This window comes from Balaenoptera borealis, assembly GCF_965194805.1.
Source record: "Balaenoptera borealis genome assembly, chromosome: 4".
Classification (NCBI taxonomy): domain Eukaryota; kingdom Metazoa; phylum Chordata; class Mammalia; order Artiodactyla; family Balaenopteridae; genus Balaenoptera; species Balaenoptera borealis.
The window spans coordinates 109326174-109347781 of record NC_138861.1 but is presented as its reverse complement, the minus strand read 5'-3'; the positions used below and the strand labels follow the sequence as shown (position 1 = coordinate 109347781).

Genomic DNA, 21608 nt, shown 5'->3' with positions numbered 1-21608 from the left:
AACATTGTAGCACGATTATACTCCAATAAAGATGTTAAAAATAAAAGTGTTTATGAACAGTTTCATTTCACAAAAGCTAAATCATATAGTAGAAAGATATTGTAGAAAGAGCAAGGGTTTTGACATTAGACCAACTCTGTTATTTTCAGTTTGTTCTTTATGCTTTCTGAGCCTTGGTTTTCCCTTCTGTACAATGGGGATAAATATATTCTTGCTTGTAGGAATGTTTTCAAAGACAATTGGGTCGTTGGTTACAACAGTGTTTTATACACTGGGCAGCCCTCTTCCAAGGTAAAGACTTATACTCTTATTCATCCCAGATTTGCTCACTCAGTTAGTTCTTATCCTCATTATTCTTTGGTGTCCTACATACATGACTTGCAATAACAATGATGAGCTTGAAAAGGATACAGATTTGATTTGATTTAAAAGGTTAAATAATTTACTATTTCTTTGCTTTTTGGAAATGACATGAAGGAGCCCATCCAACAAGATGATGAGGGTTAGCTATTCTGGAGTAAAAATTTCAGCTAACTGGTTTGATCACATCTGAATACTGAGTCTTGACTTTCCCTAAAACATCCCATGGTCAGTATCTGTCTCTCCAAGTAAAAGTCAATGGCAATCTTCTGCAAGGGGAAGATCCAATTGCATCTCTAGAATGAAATCAATACAATCACTGCAAGTAAACCATGTCTGACCTTATCCTTTTTAAGAAGGAAAAAAATCAAGAGGGCATGAAAAGTGTCAGCATTTTTGGTTTTGAAAGGTGATAAAGGGGGAACAGTTCATGTTGTGCTCATCTATCATTGGACTTCAGTAAGATCATTAAGTTTCAAACTAGAGATAAAGAGGTAGCAATTTATTCAGTTCTGCTGTTGGAAAGCCTAGCACCAATTCAGCTCAATTCAGTTCAATTCAATTCAGTTCAGCAAGCATTCATTAAGTATCAACATTGTGTATGATTTTATGCTAGCTGCAAAAAAAAAAAACCCAAAAAACAAAAAAACAAAAAATCTCTGGCTGTTAATTCTGTTATTTTATGTCAGAATCTTCTAGGTGCTGGGAATAAGCATGTAGAGAAAGAAATCTATGCAGACATAGCAAATCTATTGTGATAAATGCTAGAGGATATGAATAAAATACTGTAGTGGAAAACGTGAGCTATGCATTCATAGAAAAATCAGGTGATTTCTGAGTTGAGACTTGCAGGATGAGGGGGAAGGATTTAGTTTAGTTCATTTTGACAATTATTTATTGAGGTATAAACTATGTGCTGGACCCTAGCATGGGCACTGGTATTGGGGAGGCAAGTAAAGCATCATAGCTGTTCTCAGGAAGATCACAAACGTGTTACAGCAAGTGGAGGCAATTGTCTGAAAGAGCTTGTAACCTGGTAGAAGAGACGAATGAGTTTATAAGGAAAGGGCTCATTTGCAAACTTTTCAACATATCTGCTTTCCAAGAGAATCTTTGGTCTGGTTACAGTTGTTATGTTTTGCCTTCATAACAGCAGTAACATTCTTAGAAAAATGCCAGGAAACTGGAAACAAGTAAGAACATGTGAAAAGATATGGTGACCAAGAAATTTCCAGCATGTTTATGAATTACAGTGCATATATACAATGGAATACAACACAACTGTTCAAAATTGTGCAAAGAAATATGTTATAAAATGGGAAGTTATTTTTGTTATATAGTGGAGTTAAAAATGCAGGTAATAGTACAATACTACAATGTGATTCCACTCCTGTAAATTTTTATTTTGCATTCACAGGAAAAAATATGAGAAGATGCCTTAAAATGTTAATGGTGGTTCTCTTTCAATGGAGGAATTATGAAGAGGGGCTATGAATTGTTCCCTTCTCTTCTCTCCTCTCCTCTCCTCTCTTCCCCTCTTCTCTTTTTCTTTCTCTCTCCCTCTTCATCCCTCTTTCATTTTCCCCTCCTCCCCCCTTTATTCTCCTCCTCCTTCTCCTCCTTCTTTACCTCCTTCTCCTCCACCACCTTCTTCTTCTTCTTTTTCTTCTCCTTCCCCTTCCTCTTCTTCCCCTTCTTCTCCTTCTCCTGCTCCTCCCCCTCCCCCCTCCCCTTCTCCTCTCCCTCCTCCTCCTCCTTCCCCTTCTTCTTCTCCTCCTTCTCCTTCTCTTTCTCCTTCTCCCCCTCCTCCTCCTTCTTCTTTTTCTTCTTCTTGTTCTTGTTCTTGTTCTTGTTCTTCTTCTTCTTCTTCTTCTTCTCCTCCCCCCCTCCTCCTTCTCCTTCTCCTTCTTCTTCTTCTTCCTCTATTTTCCTCATGTGTATTCCCATTTGTTTTCTGCAACTAATCTAAATTACTTCAGGAATTAAAAAAAAAATCCAAGAAGAAGTAATTAAAAAGAAAAACAAAACTCCTTTAAGCCAAAGAATCACTTCAACAGTTCTGACAATTCTCCTTTCATGGCATTTGTTCCTCAGGAGAAGCCAATACTTTTGGAAGGGCAGGTATCATTAGTATTATTGTTGTTATTGTTATTCTATTTCCTTGGACTGGTAATATTTTGAGGTTTTAACTGGTGTATTTTCTTCATTCCCAGATCATTAGACACAAATAATCTGCAGAACTAGAAACAAAGGCTACAAACTCTTGCCACAGAAAAGATGTAGAGGCACTTTTTTACAGGACAAATTTTCCTATTGGCAGAGATCATGGAAAAAAAAGTGGTCCCAGGCTGGGGAAGAGACAGGAAAGCATGAGAGAGAGGAATGGAAAGCCTCCGTCTGGGACCCTGGACCTGCAAGGAGGGACCACCAAGTGCTAGCCATCCACTCATCGTCCATCGATCTTCTAGTCTTGAGTGATGCTCATCTAAGCCTGAGATTCTGCTCATCTCCCCTGAATCTGTGTGGACCCTGCCTTCCTCTTAGCCTCAGCAACCCACTGTTGAATTCCCATTTTATTGACAGAGGAGTGGAGATTTCAGGAGGCTGAGCATTGCCTAGAAATTACCAGCAAGGTTGAAGCTAGAACTTAAGCCTCATGAATCCCTGTTGAAAACTCTTTCCAGTACCCCATAATATTGCCTAAAATCTGATTTGTGGATCATAGTTATTCAAAGTCAACACTTCTGTCCCTCATTGTTCCTTGGGCAATTACTTCTTCTGTGATGAGGAATAAACAAGATGGTGACAGGCTCCTGAAGTTGTTTTGTCATTTCTAACCTGGTCTTCCACTCCTGCAGCTAAAGACAGGGTTATTTCTGGTGAAATCCTTGCTGTAAAGTACACCAATCAATTTTCCTTACAAATGGTTTCTAATATGTAATTATATAATCAAGCATGCTCATAAACAAGCCAGGCCTTGACATAGAGTGATGGGGTGCAGTAATATTTTAAATAAAAGATGATCGCACAGCCATTTATTTTGTAGTCCAATTTTCAGGGTTGGGAACTGTACATTAATGGCAGTTTCAAGATTAGCAGCAAGCTAAATGTGAAACTCTGTGAGTCAATGCCTTCGACATAAACAAATGTACAAAAATAGCATCCTGCAACTGTTTGCAAAGTCTGCCAGAGTTTCAGGGCTTTCTGCAAAGCAGAGGGTGCAAAGAGTACCAGATTCATCAAATTCTGGCAGCGATCTGTTCAAAAACAATGGTTTTGTCTACAAATGGAAACTGCTAACAGCTTTCTTCATCCAGTGCAATCGTCTTTCCATCTGTTTGGGTTTTATAATCATGTTGCCTTTGGAAAATTACAACACAGAGCATATTCTTTCGAGGTCTGTTGTTGAGCTGAATATTCTGGGCCATGAAATGGTGACAACAGTGAAGAATTTCCCTGCAAAAGCATTGCAACCGTTGCATCCCCAAAAGCTACCCATGTGCTGCAAGGCTCTTTCAGGAGTGGAGCGTCAAATTGTGTTTAGCAGAGCACAGTTTAAAAAACTTTCACATACACTTGAATATCCACAATCTGACACTTGCACTGCTTTGGTGTAATAGCTGCTCTTTCTCCCTCCTTCCTTCATCTTTATTCCTTACTCTTTTTTTTCCATTTCCCTACCAAAATGTATTATTACCTAATGTATGCAAAGTCATGAGCGATCTGGATAGCTCCTCCAGCCTATGATCTCAAGAAAGAACATTATTCCTTTGTATCTCCTGATCCTTTGCCTGGAGCCCAGCTCATGGTGGGTATTCAGTACCTAAGTGATGAATAAATGAATGATGCTTTATCTTTCATGTGATGCTTTATACCTTATAAAACCTTGTGTACTTTGTAAAACATTTTCACTGATACCATCTTCACAACCACATATGTGGATGTCGTCTCAATGTGTTACTTCAAGTCCTGTAAGAGACAGATGCTAAGACGCCATTAAATATGTAAGAGATTGATTATGGAAATTGACCTTGAGGGAAAAAGGTGAAGGAACAGTGGAGAATGGGGGAACCATCAGACCATGATGCAGGTTTTACCCCCTTGGAGGAGAGAGGAAGGAATTTTGAGTAGCAGAAGTCTTTGACCGATGTGCAGTTCAAGGAAAGTTTTGACAAAGCTGATAGAGAGTCTTTGGGCCAAAGTCACTGGTCAGAGGAGTCCTACATCTCCCAGAAATGCACCTGCTTCTCCCAGAAGTGACCCTGCTACACTCAGACTTTGGCTGGTGGTGCCGGTGTGGTGATGGATTTCAGACAGCATGCCTGGAACTTTTGGTCAGTTACATTCTATGCAATGGGAAATCTGAGAGGTACATTTTTATGGCCACCACATTCTATTTAATAGATAAGGAAACTGAGACTTGGAGGGATTAAGAGACATTCTCAAGGTCTCATGAGTGGCTGAGTGAAGATCAATGCCAGGTTCCTGAACCCTAACCCATTTTTTTTTTTCACAGACATAACTGCGGCTTCATTTTTACTGCTGACCCCCTGCCCCATCTGACTGGGAGTGTTTGGAAGAGAAGAGAACAGAAAAGTTGAAACACTGGGTCAGCAAAAAACATGGCAGGGACATGAGAAGAGACAGGGGTGCGGTTTCTTTTACTCACGGTAGAAAGCAGAGCATAAGGCTGGAAGATGAAGAATAGACGTCTCATCCCAGGGTGGAAATGGGTAAGACATTCACTCTGTCATAATTAGAATATACCATATGTAAAATCAAATCTTTTGATAATTAAATAGCAGATTATGCTCTAGAGAATCACATAAGCTTCCTGAAGGTAGAGATGTTCTTGGCTACTTTTTTCAAGACTGTTTTCCCAGCACCTTGACAGTGCTTGGCACAGAGGCATGGTGTAATTACCTGTCTTTGTTGAAGGAATAAATGTAACTCTAGCCTTGGAAGGGACCTCAGAGAACATCCAATGTACTTTAGAAGATAATGAGCCATTGAATAATTGTTAAGTCACTTCTCAGAGAGAATGAGACCCTGAGAATGCTGACTCCCTGCACAGGAATCTATCCTCCTCCCATCTGGGGCCACTCTGAGATGAGGGCTCTACTTTGCTTACCCAAGAGAAAGTAGATACATTAATATTGGAATCTCTAGCATCTTTGACCAAACGGAAGACTAAACTTAGCCATTTTTTTGAACTTAAACATCAATGTGGGGAGTATATTAAAAACAAATTCCCAAACAAGAATGAGTGGGTAGAACAATGAGTCATTTGGAGAAAGCAATGCATGAAACCTAATATGATGAGACCAATATTTTGGGACTATCATGGGAAACCTCAACTGACAGATAGTAGACAGCAGAGAACTGGAGGGGAATTGATATACATGTTAATTGCCATTTTATAGTTTTTTGAAAACACTGGCCTTGAGAGGTTATAATGCAGAATTGAATATTGATTCACTTTCCACTTAGTAAATATTTATTGAGCACCAACTCTGCGCCAGGCACTAGGTTAGGCTTTGAAGATTATCGGCAAAAAAAGACCCTATTCCTTCGTTATAGAGTAGAGCATCTAGCGGAAGACAGGCAGTAAATGTACAAAGACAATAGTTCCAGATAGTTGGAAATGTTATTAGAGAAATACCAAGGGTATGGGAAGCGGCACAATTATGTGGTCATGGGGGGACTCACTCTGAGGCAGTGAAATTGACTTGAGATCTGAACGATAAGAAGGAGTTACCCCTGTGAAAATCTGCAGGCAAGAGTTTCAGGGAAGAGGAGGAGCAGGTGCCTTCAACAAGACCCGGAGTGTTTGAGGAGCAGAAGAAAGGCCAGTGTGGATGGAGCATAGTCTGGGGGAGTGTCAGGAAGTGAGATGAGAAGTAGGCAGGGCCAGATTCTGCAGGACTTTGTAGGCAGAGGAAGGAGTTTGGGTTTTATCTTAAGGGTGTCAGAAAGCCATTGAAAGCTTTTAAGCAGGAGTGTCACAACTTGATTTATATAAAAAAAATCAAAATTGCTCTTCAGGAAAGCAAGTGTGGAAGCAGGGAGACAAGTTGAGGCTGTTGCCAGAGTCTGGGTGAGAGCTGGTGGGGACTTGAGCTGAGCTGGATGGACACACTGGAAATAGCCAGGTGGGCAATATGGAGAGAGGGGTTTCTGGCTGAAGAATGGTAGCGTCTACAAGGCAGAGAGGCACTGGGGAGAGACTGTGGTGTATGGGGGCTCATACATGGTTTGCAGTGGCTGCAGTATTTGGTGTGCATTGGGTAGCAGGAAAAGATAAAATAGGGAGGGCTATCTCTACTTCATAGAGCTATTGAGGGGATAGCTTGAGAACACAAGCCACTTTCTCTGTGCCTTGGTTTTCTCCTCAGTAAAATGGAGCGTCTTGTCACAGTACAAACACTAAGATCCCTTCCACTCTGTGATTCCCCGCAGCCCAGCATGGGCAACCTGATTGAAATGTCTTGTGTCTGTGGCACTGGCAATGCTGGGGCTTCACAATGTGGATTTTCATGACCCTGGGTGCTGGGAACATGCTTTTTGAAGTCAGAATAATAAATGAATGATGAAAAGAGGCATTGGATATCACCAAGTGTTGAAAGCCCCTTTCCTGGGCAATACAAAGTAGGTTGTTACAAGAGAGTCCTGGCACAGGCTCTTTACTTGTGGTTTCCCCGTCCTTGTCAGAGCTTACTCTTCTCACTGCCCTGAACACAGAAATTCCTTCTGTAGAAAACAGCAGAGGCCAAGACATAATGATTACCAATTTATGTTTTTGTTTTAAGAGACGGCTTGACAATAATATTGCTTACTATATGCCAAATGAGGTCCAAGCAGTTCATTTGTAACATCTCATGTGATGTGCACAGGTCTATGATGTTGATGATATTATTGTCCCCATTTTAGAGATGGGAAAAGGGAGGACCAACAAGGTAAGTAATTGCTTGATGCCTCGTAGCCTTTCTACAGCTGCTGTCATTTGCACAGTAGCAGAAAGCACCCTGAACTCAACCTTCAGGGACTGGGCTCTGCAACTGGGCAGGGTATGACCTTGGCTTCCAAACCACCTAATAGTCATGCTTGCTTGATTTCCTCATCTGTGAAATGGGGATCATAATAACTACCTCAGGGAGCTGTTGTGAGCATTGAGATAAATTGTGTAAAGAACCTGGTGCAGTAAATGTTAGTCCTCTCCTAGTTACAAAGCATAAATGTGCTTTGTAAACCACAGTTATAAAAAAAAAAATTAATACAACCCCCCTGAGTATTTCTAGGCAATTGACTTGGTTTTGTACAAAAGTAGCATTTAATGTGGAGATACTTGTAGCATGAAAGAATTCTTACGGTTCTTGGATTTCTGTACATGCGTGGAGGGAGGTGTCGAGGTAGATATTTCCTCTGGTTATTAGAAAACGGCGAGTCAGAAATTTGAACAAGTTGATATTAATTTCAGGCAATATTTCCTTCGGTTTTATGAAATCAACTGTGAAGAAGTAAACCAAATCTTTACTACGTGCTCAGCCATTTTCTAGGTACTTTGGCAGAAGGAGTGGGGTATGGGGATACACCAGATGATTGATTGATTCCCTCAAGGAGCTTGCTGTCTACCATCCAGGGCAGTGACTAGAGGGGGGCCTTCTGTGGGGGAAGAGGATGTCTCACAGCAAAATGGTTTGTGTGTGCGTGTGTGTGTGTGTGTGTGTGTGTGTGTGTGTGTGTGAGAGAGAGAGAGAAAGAGAGAGAGAGAGAGATTGTTTTCATGTTAGTTGGATTGAAAATGTTGAGAAACCCTGGTCTACAGGGTAGAGATATCCATGAGAGAAGACATGAATCAGTGAGTTAGTGGGAAACTATAACTTGTTTTTATAGATAATATATGTATAACCAAACGATTGTCAGGGTGCTCCTGGATCTATGTTAAGCTGCCCAAAGACAGTGATTTACTATCTATGTTTCCTTTTTATAACAAATATTTTTAAACATATTCTTCATTTTATTGAAAAGGTAATATAACCCATCTACAATATAATTCTAAAAGCAAATCGATATAATGCCCCAAAATAGCAAAAATAGAAATTAAAGGAAAGTACTTTAAGATAACATACAGTTCACTCTTGAGCAACATGAGAGTTGGGGCGCTGACCCTCCATGTGGTGGAAAATCCCCGTATGACTTTACAGTTGGGCCTCTATATCTGCAGTTCCACATCTGTGGATTCATCCAACCTCAGATCATGTAGTACTGCAGTACACGTTTATTGAAAAAAATCTGTTTGTAAGTGGACCCTCGCAGTCCAAACCCAAGTTGTTCAAGGGTCTACTATAGTATGTACAAAATTTTAGTAAGTAAATGCTCAGACTATACTAGAGAGACAGTGGACTCATCAAGTGCTTGTACCCAAGATGGCTTCATGGATGCATCTGGTGTCTTGGTGCTGGCTGTTGGCTGGGGCACCGCAGATTTCCTCCATGTGGCTTTTCTCTGCAGGTGGTATCTCACCATTCAGTGGTTTAGCCTGAGCTTCTTCACAGGGCAGCTGGCTTTCAAGAGAGTGAAACAGAAGCCCAAGGCTTTGAAGTCACATAGCAGCACTTCTGCTACATTCTATCCATCACAACAAGTCATAGAGCTACCCTAGAATATTCGAGGGAGGGAGTGAGTGGGAAATAGGCCCTACTTCTTTTTGGAAGGAGTGATCAATTCATATTGCAAGTGGACGTGTGGGATGAAAGATTATTGTCGTCATTTGTGGGAACACCTACTGTAGAAGGAGAAGAGCCCTGAAAAGTCTAAACAAAAAGAATTAACCTATTTATTGAATTCTTTCTGTATGCTTAGAAGGAACACATAGAAGTTATCTTCTGATTGCTCTACTGTCTCAATTAAATAAGACACAAAGTCTTTAGCTAAGAGTAAGGAAGTGGAAACAGATGACAGAACTTTAGAGAGACATAAGAAGGTGAGAAACACCCAGCCAGGAAAATGGGAGAGATGGTTGACTAGGAAGGAAAATGTAGTGTATTTCATGGTCAGCAGTGAGGACTCTCTGGGGGTAGTGCTCATGAATTCAAAATGGAACCACTCGTGTGCTTGTGTGTTTTCCTCCAGACATGTTTTCAAGCACAGAATGGGTGGAGAATTGATTGGCTTTTTTAAATTTAATTTTTATTTTATATTGGAGTATAGTTGATTTACAATGTTGTGTTATTTTCAGGTTCACAGCAAAGTGATTCAGTTATACATATACATATATCCATTATTTTTCAGATTCTTTTCCTGTATAGATTATTACAGGATATTGAGTAGAGTTCCCTGTGGTATACAGTAGGTCATTGTTTGCCTTCTATTTTATATATAGTAGTGTGTATATGTTAATCCCAAGCTCCTTATTTATCCCCCGCAACCTTTCCCCTTTGGTAACCATAAGTTTGTTTTCTAAGTCCGTGAATTTGTTTCTGTTTTGTAAATAAGTTCATTTGTATTATTTTTTTTAGATTCCACATATAAGTGATATCATATGATATTTGTCTTTGTCTGACTTACTTCACTTAGTATGACAATCTCTAGGTCCATCCATGTTGCTGCAAATGACATTATTTCATTCTTTTTAATGGCTGAGTAATATTCCACTGCATATATATACCACATCTTCTTTATCCATTCCTCTGTCTTGATAGACTTTAAACATGGTTTAGAATTTTTTCCCCCAAGAGTGAGGGAAAGAAAAGCTGAGAGAATATGAAGGGGACTGATAATGGATATGGAGTTGGTAGTAAGTGTGGGATTCTTAAAGATGATATTCTTGAGAGATAGCACTGGAATATGACAGTGGAGGATGGATGACACAGTTGTTGTAGGAGAGGAAGTCAAATAATTGAGAAGCTAGAGTGTTGGCTGGATCATCTATATTGATACTGAAATTACCAACCTGAAATTCTCTATATTGTCATTTATCAGGAACTTATTGATTCCTGGAACACTAAATTCTCAGGGAATATTTGTTGAATGAAGAGTTGTTCCACAATGACAGTCAAATTACAGTCTGAGACTAGTTTCTCATGTGCACAGGTGAGGTAAAAATAAATGGATCCTATTCCACAGTGAGCCAAAATGAGGATACTAACCTGTAAAAATAGAATGTAGCAAAATAGGTCTTGGGGGAAATTACTTGGTAAATTCTCTCTCCCTGGACCCCACAAGCACTGAGCCTCCCAAAGCCCCAACAAAACGAATTCACATCACATCGACAAGCATTTTTCTCATTAAAAAATATTTCTATTTTTATATAATTAGGTCTTTGGAAAGAAGACAAACATAAGCTGAGGGTATTATGTACAGAGAAGGAGACAAAAGGGAAAGGAATCAATGGAATTTGTATTTTCCCTCATCCTTATGGTCCCTAGAGTTTAGCAATTATTTTTTTGTTACAATTAAAAATGAGAGCTGACCCTCTCTTAAGAAATAGTGAGTACTGTGAGAATAGAGTGTTATATTTGTACTTATAAATGGATTGAATCCCCAACCTTTAGGGGTTGGCTTGTTTGGAAGCTGGAATGTATTTCCCCATAGAAACAATGTTACATATAAAAGTTAGGTTCCTAGGCAAGTCTATTTAATCATCAAGTTCCCAAAGTAAAGAGTATTCATTTTGTTTTGTCTTAATAAGTAGGACTATAACATTTCATAATACTATGTTAATAAAATTGGAGGGGGATACTCTCCCCTTCCTTTGGCTGTTTAATAGGCTATTTCACCAATATTTCTTCCATTTTAAGGAGGAGTTAGGGTGCAGGTTGAAGTGTTGAAAGTGAGTCTTATGTATGGCCTAACATCTTAGATCCCTCTGGGAGGATGCTGTAGAAGAAGAGGGGTAAGTCATTCAAGAAGCCCATTTTGGATCTGAGTCCAAGCATCATTCTACAAGTCAGCTTTACCAGTAATAAAGCAGACACTGTATTTTAATTCCCATCTATCTTCTGGGTCTACTTACCTAACAGGTCAGAATCCTTTTTTTTTTTTTTTTTCATACTTTACTGTACTTAGTACATTTATTTATTTATTTATTTTTAATTAATTTATTTATGGCTGTGTTGGGTCTTCGTTTCTGTGCGAGGGCTTTCTGTAGTTGCGGCAAGCGGGGGCCACTCTTCATCGCGGTGCGCGGGCCTCTCACTATCGCGGCCTCTCTTGTTGCGGAGCACAGGCTCCAGACGCGCAGGCTCAGTAGTTGTGGCTCATGGGCCTAGTTGCTCCGCGGCATGTGGGATCTTCCCAGACCAGGGCTCGAACCCGTGTCCCCTGCATTGGCAGGCAGACTCTCAACCACTGCGCCACCAGGGAAGCCCCTGGGTCAGAATCTTTACGTGAGAAGAAAGTGACATATCGTCATTCTCAAACCTCAACAATATTATATAGCACTCCACCAAGATGCACTTGGCTGATAACACTTCAGTGAAGGAAGTGAAGGCAGATTTTTCCACCAAATTCGTCTGATGCCTCCACCTGCCCTCACAGTTTGAGAGTTTCTCCCTGCTGTTTACACTCTGCCCCACTCTGCTTCTCTTCCACATCCTTCTCCTGCTATGGCTGTCATGTCCTTGAAGGGGAGATATGATGTAATTTAATGAGCTCTGGAAACTTCCCCTCTTGTCACCATTCAGCCTGTCTGCTGTGCATCCAACCGTTCTTTGCTGGGAGAGATGATAACTCTGGGGTAGACCATTGATTAAGCTTGGGTTGAATATCTACTGGTTTTGGGACCTTGGGAAACTTAGTTAGCTACCTGAGACTCAGTTTCCTCATGTGAAAAATGAAAGATGCCAAGCTGAAGGACTCCTGTATGGATTAAATGTGCTTATTATAAGTATCTAACGCTGTGTATGGCACCATTAGGTTTATTAGCATGGATATTGCCTCTTTCTTACTAACTTTAGGGGATAAGAATGATCTGCATTTTGTAAAATGAGAGAGCCAAGGCTCTGACTCGTTAATTGCAGAGCTAAGATTCACACCCAGCCTCGTCTTGCTCCCATTACATTACTGTCTCTATCTCCTCCTGTCATCTGCAATGATGGACATGTTAATTAAGGTTGCTGCTGGTCCCATCTACAGTGCCCTCCCACAATGTCCCTGTCAGACAGAAAGAAGGTGTCTGTTAAAGGTATGGGGAATCTATTCCAGGCTCAAGAATAATTTTGACTTTCGGTGGTAAAGTTTCCCATAAGAAACTATGCCATTTTCTTCCTTCCTGAGATACCAGTGAAGCCCATTTAAAATGGCTATTTTTTAGATGATTAGAAAAAACCATACTAGGTGGAATGCCAAATGCCAGAATCTCAACTTGATAAGAAATGGATGTCAGAATAAAAAATCAGTATAATCGTAAGCAAATGGAGAGAGATATGTGAGACCTGTCATTTTTGGTATTTTAATAATTGGAAATGAGATAGATAGAACTTAAAGGCTGATCATGGTTTCTTGTGTAGAAGAAAAACACAGTGACTCTCCTGAGGCCCATTGATCTGAGCAAGTGTAACTTTGTCATCACACACTCAGCACACAACTTTCAATCACACACACACACACACACACAATAGGAGGAATTACTAGGTCTTTAGAAGGTTTTGGGTTACAGATGACTTCTTGATGAGAAAATAAGTATTGGGAGTATTTTTCTGTGTAAAGTTCAAAAAGTTAACCCAATCTCTCCCTCAAAGACTTAAGCTGTCTTTCAAGAATTTATTTTACTTATAGGAGAGAGAGATGGGGAGACAAAATAATAAAAAGAATGGAACCTGCTGAAGGAGATTGTGAGATAGAAAGATGCACAAAAGGAGACAAGAGATTGACAGCAGTAGAAAGAATAGGTGCTATGACGAGGAAAAAGAAAACTTTATAGTCTGGGGTGGCTTCCAGCCGATTTGATGAACTTTATTTGCTTTTTTCATCAGAAACTCTGGGGAAAGGTGTAATCATTTCTCAATTGGAATTTGATTCCTTTTTAGCTGTGTAGGTGGGAAATAACTTCGGATTGCTGTGTTGATCTTAAGTGTACCAGGTATACTCGTGTCTCGCTCCCATATTGCAGCCATCTGTCGGCAATAAATCTCTGTGTGATTGCCATCTGTGGGTGGAGAGGGAGAATGGCACAGTTTATTCAGGGAACTGTGCATATATTTTTTCGTTCTAAGAAGGACCCTGGCACTAAGGACATGAATTCACTCTAGGAGCCATAAGTCTCATGGAAATAGATATTTTTAGACAGGACTGCAGTGGAGTTAGAAGCTTCTAGCACCACAATTCAAGCTTGTGTTGAGCTTGGACATGAACTTAATAACTCTGTGTCTCAGTTTTTGCATCCAAAAAAGAGGACGATATGCTCCCACAGGGTTTTGGTAAAGGGCAAAGGCAATTATATTTGTAAAGGACTTAGCATAGTACCTGAGACTATATAGTAAGTTGAATCAGTCAGGGTTCATTCAGGAAAGCAGGAATTTTAACTGATAATTTTAACAGAGATAATTTAATATAGAAAATTGATTAAATAGGGATTGGAAGATTAAACAGGAGAAAAAAAACCCAAACCCACTGAGGCAGCAAGAGATGGTAAATGGAGGAATGAAGGAAAGAGGTAGCACCATCAGAACTTGAAGGAGAGGATTGGGACCAAGGCCACTGGGGAGGGGACACTAGTCAGCCTGCATCAGTGTTTCTGATGGAGTCTAATCCTGAGAATGTGGAGGAAACCATTCATTCATCCATCTACCCATCCATCCATCCATCCATCCGTCCATTTTATTCATCCTCCCTTTATTCCTTCCCTTCCTTCCATCTATCCAACTCACAAATGCTAGACAGTGATGTTCCTACCTACAATATGTCAGACTGAGTACTCAGTGCTGAAACAATTACAGATGTTTACCATAAAGTTCCTGCCCTCAAAGAGCTCACAGTCTAATAGGGGAGACAAGGATATAAAAACCAAATTATAACAAAACGGTAAATGCTTTTATAGAAATATAAATAAAGTACCAATTTTTTTGGTATGATGGATATTATTAAATATAAATCTAAAACAAAAGGTTCCTGGGATGTTCAGTGTAGCACCTTAACCTGGTGAAGAGCCTGGCTCAGATCCTGGATCTTGCCACTACTTTTTTTTTAAACTTTTTTGTTTTACATCGGAGTATAGTTGATTAACAATGTTGTGTTAGTTTCAGGTGTACAACAAAGTGATTCAGTTATACGTATAAATATATCTACTGTCATCTTAACAAGTTCCTTAAATGTTTTTTGTGCTTTTATTTCTTCATATTTAAAAATTTATTTCTCCATATTTAATGGTACTTAACTCATAAGATTGCTGTAGGATTAAATAAAGTACTTAGAATCATGTCTAGTACATGGAAAGCATTAAAAATGTTGGCTAATATTAATATTTGTATAGTACCTTAGAGTTTAAATTCATCATTGCATTTAATTCTTAAAACCTTTCCCTGCCCTGAGGTAATAGACAGGGTATTTATTGCTTTCTAAATGGGACAGTGACATCCAGGGAGGTTATGTTTTTGGGGAATGTGACAGAACTGCAGAGGAGTGGAGCTGGAAATCTATCTCAGTTCTTCTTCTATAATATTCTTTCTCTTATGCCATGAAACATCCTATATTGACTTGGAAAAGCAACTGTTGTTCCCAAGTGTCATATCTACTGACCAGCTGCAGCTGGGCTGCCTACAAACATAGCCAAATGACACAGGCTGCAGCATAACCAAGTCACTGCTGCTTTGTCTGCATCTGTCACTCAATACATGTTCCCTGGTGATCAAGGGATGGAAGGCGTGGGTCAAGGAGCTGCCAAACACCAAATATCCATCTTAATTGGTTGCAGGCAGTCACCTCCATCCAAGTCCTTGATGGGAAAATGGCTCCCACAGGGGTCCATAGAATTAGGAGTTCAATGTCCTTTAAAATCAAAACTAGCTTTGGAGTTTGAAATCACTCAAGAGTGAGATATTTTTGATTGATACTCCATTCAAAATGTGGTTAGGTTTCCTTGATTGTTTCATTTGGCTTTGGGATCTGATCCTGTGAAAATGTATCAGAACTCTAATGCTGAGATTTGTGAAGCTGAGAGAGAAGCAGAAAATGGTGTAAGAGTCCAGTGTTTCCCAAGAGGGGAGACACAGATCACACCTGCAGCTGCCACAGAGTTAGGGGAGGTGTGATTATGAAACGGGACATGGAAGACATGGAGTCCCATTCACTTAAGTTAATTTCTTGAATGCCATGTGCTGAGCCTGGGGCAGTGAAATGAAATAGCCATTGCCTTCTAGGAGTTCCTGTCTACTTGGGGAGAAGTGGAAACACATACTTATATTACATGTATATGAGATGATACAACTTCGTACAGGTAGCACTGAAGAGGAAGTGGTTCACTCTGCACCAAGGAACCTGAGGTTTCTATAAGTAAATGCCAACTAAACAGGGTTTTAAGCCATGCGTAAGAGTTTTCTAGACCTAATTTGAAGCAGTGCATTCTAAGTACAGGCCATAGCATGTATAAAGACCTAGAATCATGTACATGTTCCTCTTAACCCAAATGATACAACTCTTAAACAGTTGTATTAATTACCAACACTTGGTATTATCTTTTTAATTTTTGCCAAGCTAGTGGGTGTCAAATAGTATCTCATTGTGGTTTAATGTGAATATTCTTAATTACTAATGAGGTTCAGTATCTTTTAATATGTTTATTGACAGTTTATGATTTAGGTGCAATACTTGTTCATGACTTCTGCCCATTTATCTATTTGGGATGTTTGTGTTTTTCTTATTGACTTGCAGAAGTTTTCATATATTCTAAACACTAATCTTTATTGGTTTTGTTTTGCAAATGTATTCTATGTATATATTCCCATACACATATATTATACAACTCCTATGTTCTATATGTATATATGCAAATTATATATTATTACATATATAATTTGTATGTAATTATTGTATATATATTATGTATTAAATTAGTCCCATTAAAAAAATATAAAATCATCCATATATTCTCATAAATATAATATATATCTACATATCTATTTATATAGATTGATATGTCTCCTGTGGCTCATCTTTTCATTTTATATAATTTATTGATATATCTTGTTTAAGAAATGTTATTTGCCCTGAGTCATAAGGATATGCTCTTTTACATATATTTAAAAAGTTTAGGGGAGACCTTCAAGATGGTAGAAGAGTAAGACGTGGAGATCACCTTCCTCCCCACAAATACATCAGAAATACATCTACATGTGGAACAACTCCTACAGAACACCTACTGGATGCTGGCAGAAGACCTCAGACTTCCCAAAAGGCAAGAAATTCCCCATGTACCTGGGTAGGGCAAAACAAAAAAGAAAAAGCAGAGATAAAAGAATAGGGACGGGACCTGCACCTCTGGGAGGGAGCTGTGAAGGAGGAAAGGTTTCCACACACTAGGAAGATCCTTCACTGGCAGAGACGAGGTGTGACGGGGAAGCTTTGGAGCCACAGAGGAGAGCACAGCAACAGGGGTGCAGAAGGCAAAGCAGAGACATTTCCGCACAGAGGAAACACAGCCTGAAGAGGGCTAGTGCGCCACAGCTAGCTGGGAAGGAGTTCAGGAAAAAGTCTGGAACACGAGCGTTGGCTATCACCGCAGACCCCAGAGACGGGCATGAAATGCTAAGGCTGCTGATGCAGCCATCAAGAAGCCTGTGTGCAAGTACAGGTCACTATCCACACTTCCTCTCCCACGAGCCTGAGCAGTCCGCCACTGCCAGGGTCCTGTGATTCAGGGACAACTTCCCCGGGGGAACACATGGCACGCCTCAGGTTGTTGCAACCTCATGCTGGCCTCTGCCACCGTAGGCTTGCCCCTCATTCCGTACACCTCCCTCCCCCCCTGACCTGAGTGAGCCAGAGCCCCCTAATCAGCTGCTACTTTAACCCCATCCTGTCTGAGCGAAGAACACACACCCTCAGGTGACCTACATGCAGAGGCAGGGCCAAATCCAAAACTGAACCCCAGGAGCTGTGTGAACAAAGAAGAGAAAGGGAAATTTCTCCCAGCAGCCTCAGGAGCAGCAGATTAGATCTCCACAATCAACTTGATGTATCCTGCATCTGTGGAATACCTGAATTGACAACGAATCGTCCCAAAATTGAGGCAGTGGACTTTGGGAGCAACTGTAGACTTGGGGTTTGCTTTCTGCATCTAATTTATTTCTGGTTTTATGTTTATCTTAGTTTACTATTTAGAGTTTATTATCATTGGTGGATTTGTTTATTGATTTGGTTGCTCTCTTCCTTTTTAAAAAAAAAAATATATATATATTTTTTCCTTCTTCTCTTTTTGTGAGTGTGTATGTGTATGCTTCTTTGTGTGATTTTGTCTTATAGCTTTGCTTTTACTGTTTGTCCTAGGGTTCTGTCTGTTTTTTGATTTTTGTTTTTTTTGTATAGTCTTTAGCACTTGATAGCATTGGTGGATTTCCTTTTGGTTCAGTTGCTCTCTTCTTTCTTTCTTTTTTTTTATTACTTTTTAATTTTTTTACTTTTAATAATTTTTTAAATTTTTTATTTTAATAACTTTATTTTATTATTTTTACTCTTTCTTTCTTTCTCTCCCTTTCCTTCCTTTCTTTCTTCTTCCTTCCTTCCTTCCTTCCTTCTTTCTTTCTTTCTTTCTTTCTTTCTTTCTTTCTTTCTTTCTTTCTTTCTTTCTCCCTTTCCTTTCTTTCTTTCTTTCTTTCTTTCTTACTTTTCTTCTGACCATGTGGCTGACAGGGTCTTGGTGCTCCAGGCGGGTGTCAGGCCTGTGCCTCTGAGGTGGGAGAGCCAAGTTCAGGACATTGGTCCACCAGAGACCTTCCGGCTCCACATAATATCAAATGGCAAGAGCTCTCCCAGAGATCTCCATCTCAATGCTAAGACCCAGCTCCACTCAACAACCAGCAAGCTACAGTGCTGGACACCCTATGCCAAACAACTAGCATAACAGGAACACAACCCCACCCATTAGCAGAGAAGCTGCCTAAAATCATGATAAGTTCATAGACACCCCAAAATACACCACCGGACGTGGTCCTGCCCACCAGAAAGACAAGATCCAGCCTCATCCACCAGAACACAGGCACCAGTCTCCTCCACCAGGAAGCCTACACAACCTACTGAACCAACCTTAGCCACTGGAGACAGACACCAAAAACAACGGGAACTATGAACCTTCAGCCTGTGAAAAGGAGAACCCAAACAGAGTAAGATAAGCAAAATGAGAAGACAGAGAAACACACAGCAGATGAAGGAGCAAGACAAAAACCTACCAGACCAAACAAATGAAGAGGAAATAGGCAGTCTACCTGAAAAAGAATTCAGAGTAATGATAGTAAAGATGATCCAAAATCTTGGAAATAGAATGGAGAAAATACAAGAAACCTTTAACAAGGACCTAGAAGAACTAAAGAGGAAAAAAAAATTATGAACAACACAATAAATGAAATTAAAAATTGTCTAGAAGGAATCAATAGAAGAATAACTGAGGCAGAAGAACGGATAAGTGACCTGGAAGATAAAAGAGTGGAAATAACTACCACAGAGCCGAATACAGAAAAAAGAATGTAAAGAATTGGGCACAGTCTCAGAGACCTCTGGAACAACATTAAACGCACCAACATTCGAATTATAGGGGGCCCAGAAGAAGAAGAGAAAAAGAAAGGGACTGAGAAAATATTTGAAGAGATTATAGTTGAAAACTTCCCTAGTATGGGAAAGGAAATAGTCAATCAAATCCAGAAAGCACAGAGAGTCCCATACAGGATAAATCCAAGGAGAAACACGCCAAGACACATATTAATCAAACTATCAAAAATTAAATACAAAGAAAAATATTAAAAGCAGCAAGGGATAAAAAACAAATAACGTACAAGGGAATCCCCATGAGGTTAACATCTGATCTTTCAGCAGAAACTCTGCAAGCCAGAAGGGAGTGGCAGGACATATTTAAAGTGATGAAAGGGAAAAACCTGCAACCAAGATTACTCTACCCAGCAAGGAGCTCATTCAGATTCGATGGAGAAATTAAAACGTTTCCAGATAAGCAAATGCTAAGATAATTCTGCACCACCAAACCAGCTCTACAACAAATGCTAAAGGAACTTCTCTAAGTGGGAAACACAAGAGAAGAAAAGGACCTACAAAAACAAACCCATAACAATTAAGAAAATGGTCATAGGAACATACATATTGATAATTACCTTAAACGTGAATGGATTAAATGCTCCAACCGAAAGACACAGGTTCACTGAATGGATATAAAAACAAGACCCATATATATGCTGTCTACAAGAGACCCACTTCAGACCTAGGGACACATACAGACTGAAAGTGAGGGGATGGACTGTCGCCGCTTCACATGTCTCTGCCCAGAAGTGCTGACCTGCTGGGGGAGGCAGGACAAAAGTTCCAGAATAAGCGGAGGCAGCCGCAGCGGAGGCAGCAGATCCGGCAGTTCAGCGACCTGTGGGTCCAACTGGAGGAGAGTCGCGCGCAGCCGGACATTGTAGGTATATGTGCTGGATTTCTCCCGGATGCTTCCTGACTAACATGGATGTCCCACCATCCCTTGCAGTGGAAGATTGCTCCTTGGCGCAGTGAATGAAGAACATGCAGTGATTGCTAATGGGTTTGGGAAGCGGAGACTCCTTCCTCTCTCTGTGACCATGCCATGATCATGTCTGCGACCACCACTCGACCTCAACCTTAGGATTCAAAATCAGATCAACAGCAGGACTTCGATAGGACTGGGGGAAACAGAGACTCCACTCTTGGAGGGCAAAAACAAAGTAGTGTGCACATCGGGAACCAGGGGAAGGAGCAGTGACCCCATAGGAGAGTGAACCAGACCTACCTGCTAGTGTTGGAAGGTCTGCTGCAGAAGTGGGGGGTGGCTGTGGCTCACCGTGAGGACAAGGACACTGGCAGCAGAAGTTCTGGGAAGTACTCCTTGTGTGAGCCCTCCCAGAGACCTCCATTAGCCCCAACAAAGAGCTGGATAGGCTCCAGTGTTGGGTTGCCTCAAGCCAAACAACCAACAGGGAGGGAACCCAGCCCCACCCATCAGCAGACAAGCAGATTAAAGTTTTACTGAGCTCTGCCACCAGAGCACACCCAGCTCTACCCACCACCAGTCCCTCCCATCAGGAAACTTGCAAAAGCCTCTTAGATAGCCTCATCCACCAGAGGGCAGAAAGCAGAAGCAAGAAGAACTATAATCCTGCAGCCTGTGGAAAAAAAAAACACATTCACAGAAAGAGAGACAAGATGAAAAGACACAGGGCTATGTACCAGATGAAGGAACAAGATAAAACCCCAGAAAAACAACTAAATGAAGTGGAGATAGGCAACCTTCCAGAAAAAGAATTCAGAATAATTATAGTGAAGATGATCCAGGACCTCAGAAAAAGAATGGAGGAAAAGATCAAGAAGATGCAAGAAATTTTTAACAAAGACCTAGAAGAATTAAAGAACAAACACCTAGAAGAATTAAAAAACAAACAAACAGAGATGAACAGTACAAAAACTGAAATGAAAAATACACTAGAAGGAAACAATAGCAGAATAAATGAGGCAGAAGAACAGATAAGTGACCTGGAAGACAGAATGGTGGAATTCACCACCATGGAACAGAATAAAGAAAAAAGAATGAAAAGAAATAAAGACAGCCTAAAAGACCACTGGGACAACATTAAACGCAACAAAATTCACATTATAGGGGTCCCAGAAGGAGAAGAGAGAGAGAAAGGACCTGAGAAAAAATTTGAAGAGATTATAGTCAAAAACTTCCCTAACATGGGAAAAGAAATAGTCACCCAAGTCCAAGCAGTACAGAGAGTCCCAGGCAGATAAACCCGAGGAGAAACATGCTGAGACACATAGTAATCAAATTGAAAAAAATTAAAGACAAAGAAAAATTACTGAAAGCAACAAGGGAAAAATGACAAATAACATACAAGGGAACTCCCATAAGGTTAAGAGCTGATTTCTCAGCAGAAACACTGCAAGCCAGAAGGGAGTGGCATGATATATTTAAAGTGATGAAAGGGAAGAACCTACAACCAACCTACCCTGCAAGGATCTCATTCAGATTCAACAGAGAAATCAAAAGCTTTACAGACAAGCAAAAGCTAAGAGAA

General features: G+C 40.3%; 1 long non-coding RNA gene across 1 annotated transcript in view; it reads left to right on the top strand.

The window, feature by feature from the left end:
* LOC309627530 overlaps positions 1–21608 on the top strand; it is a 439048-nt gene that overhangs the window by 389267 nt on the left and 28173 nt on the right. The window lies entirely within an intron of this gene.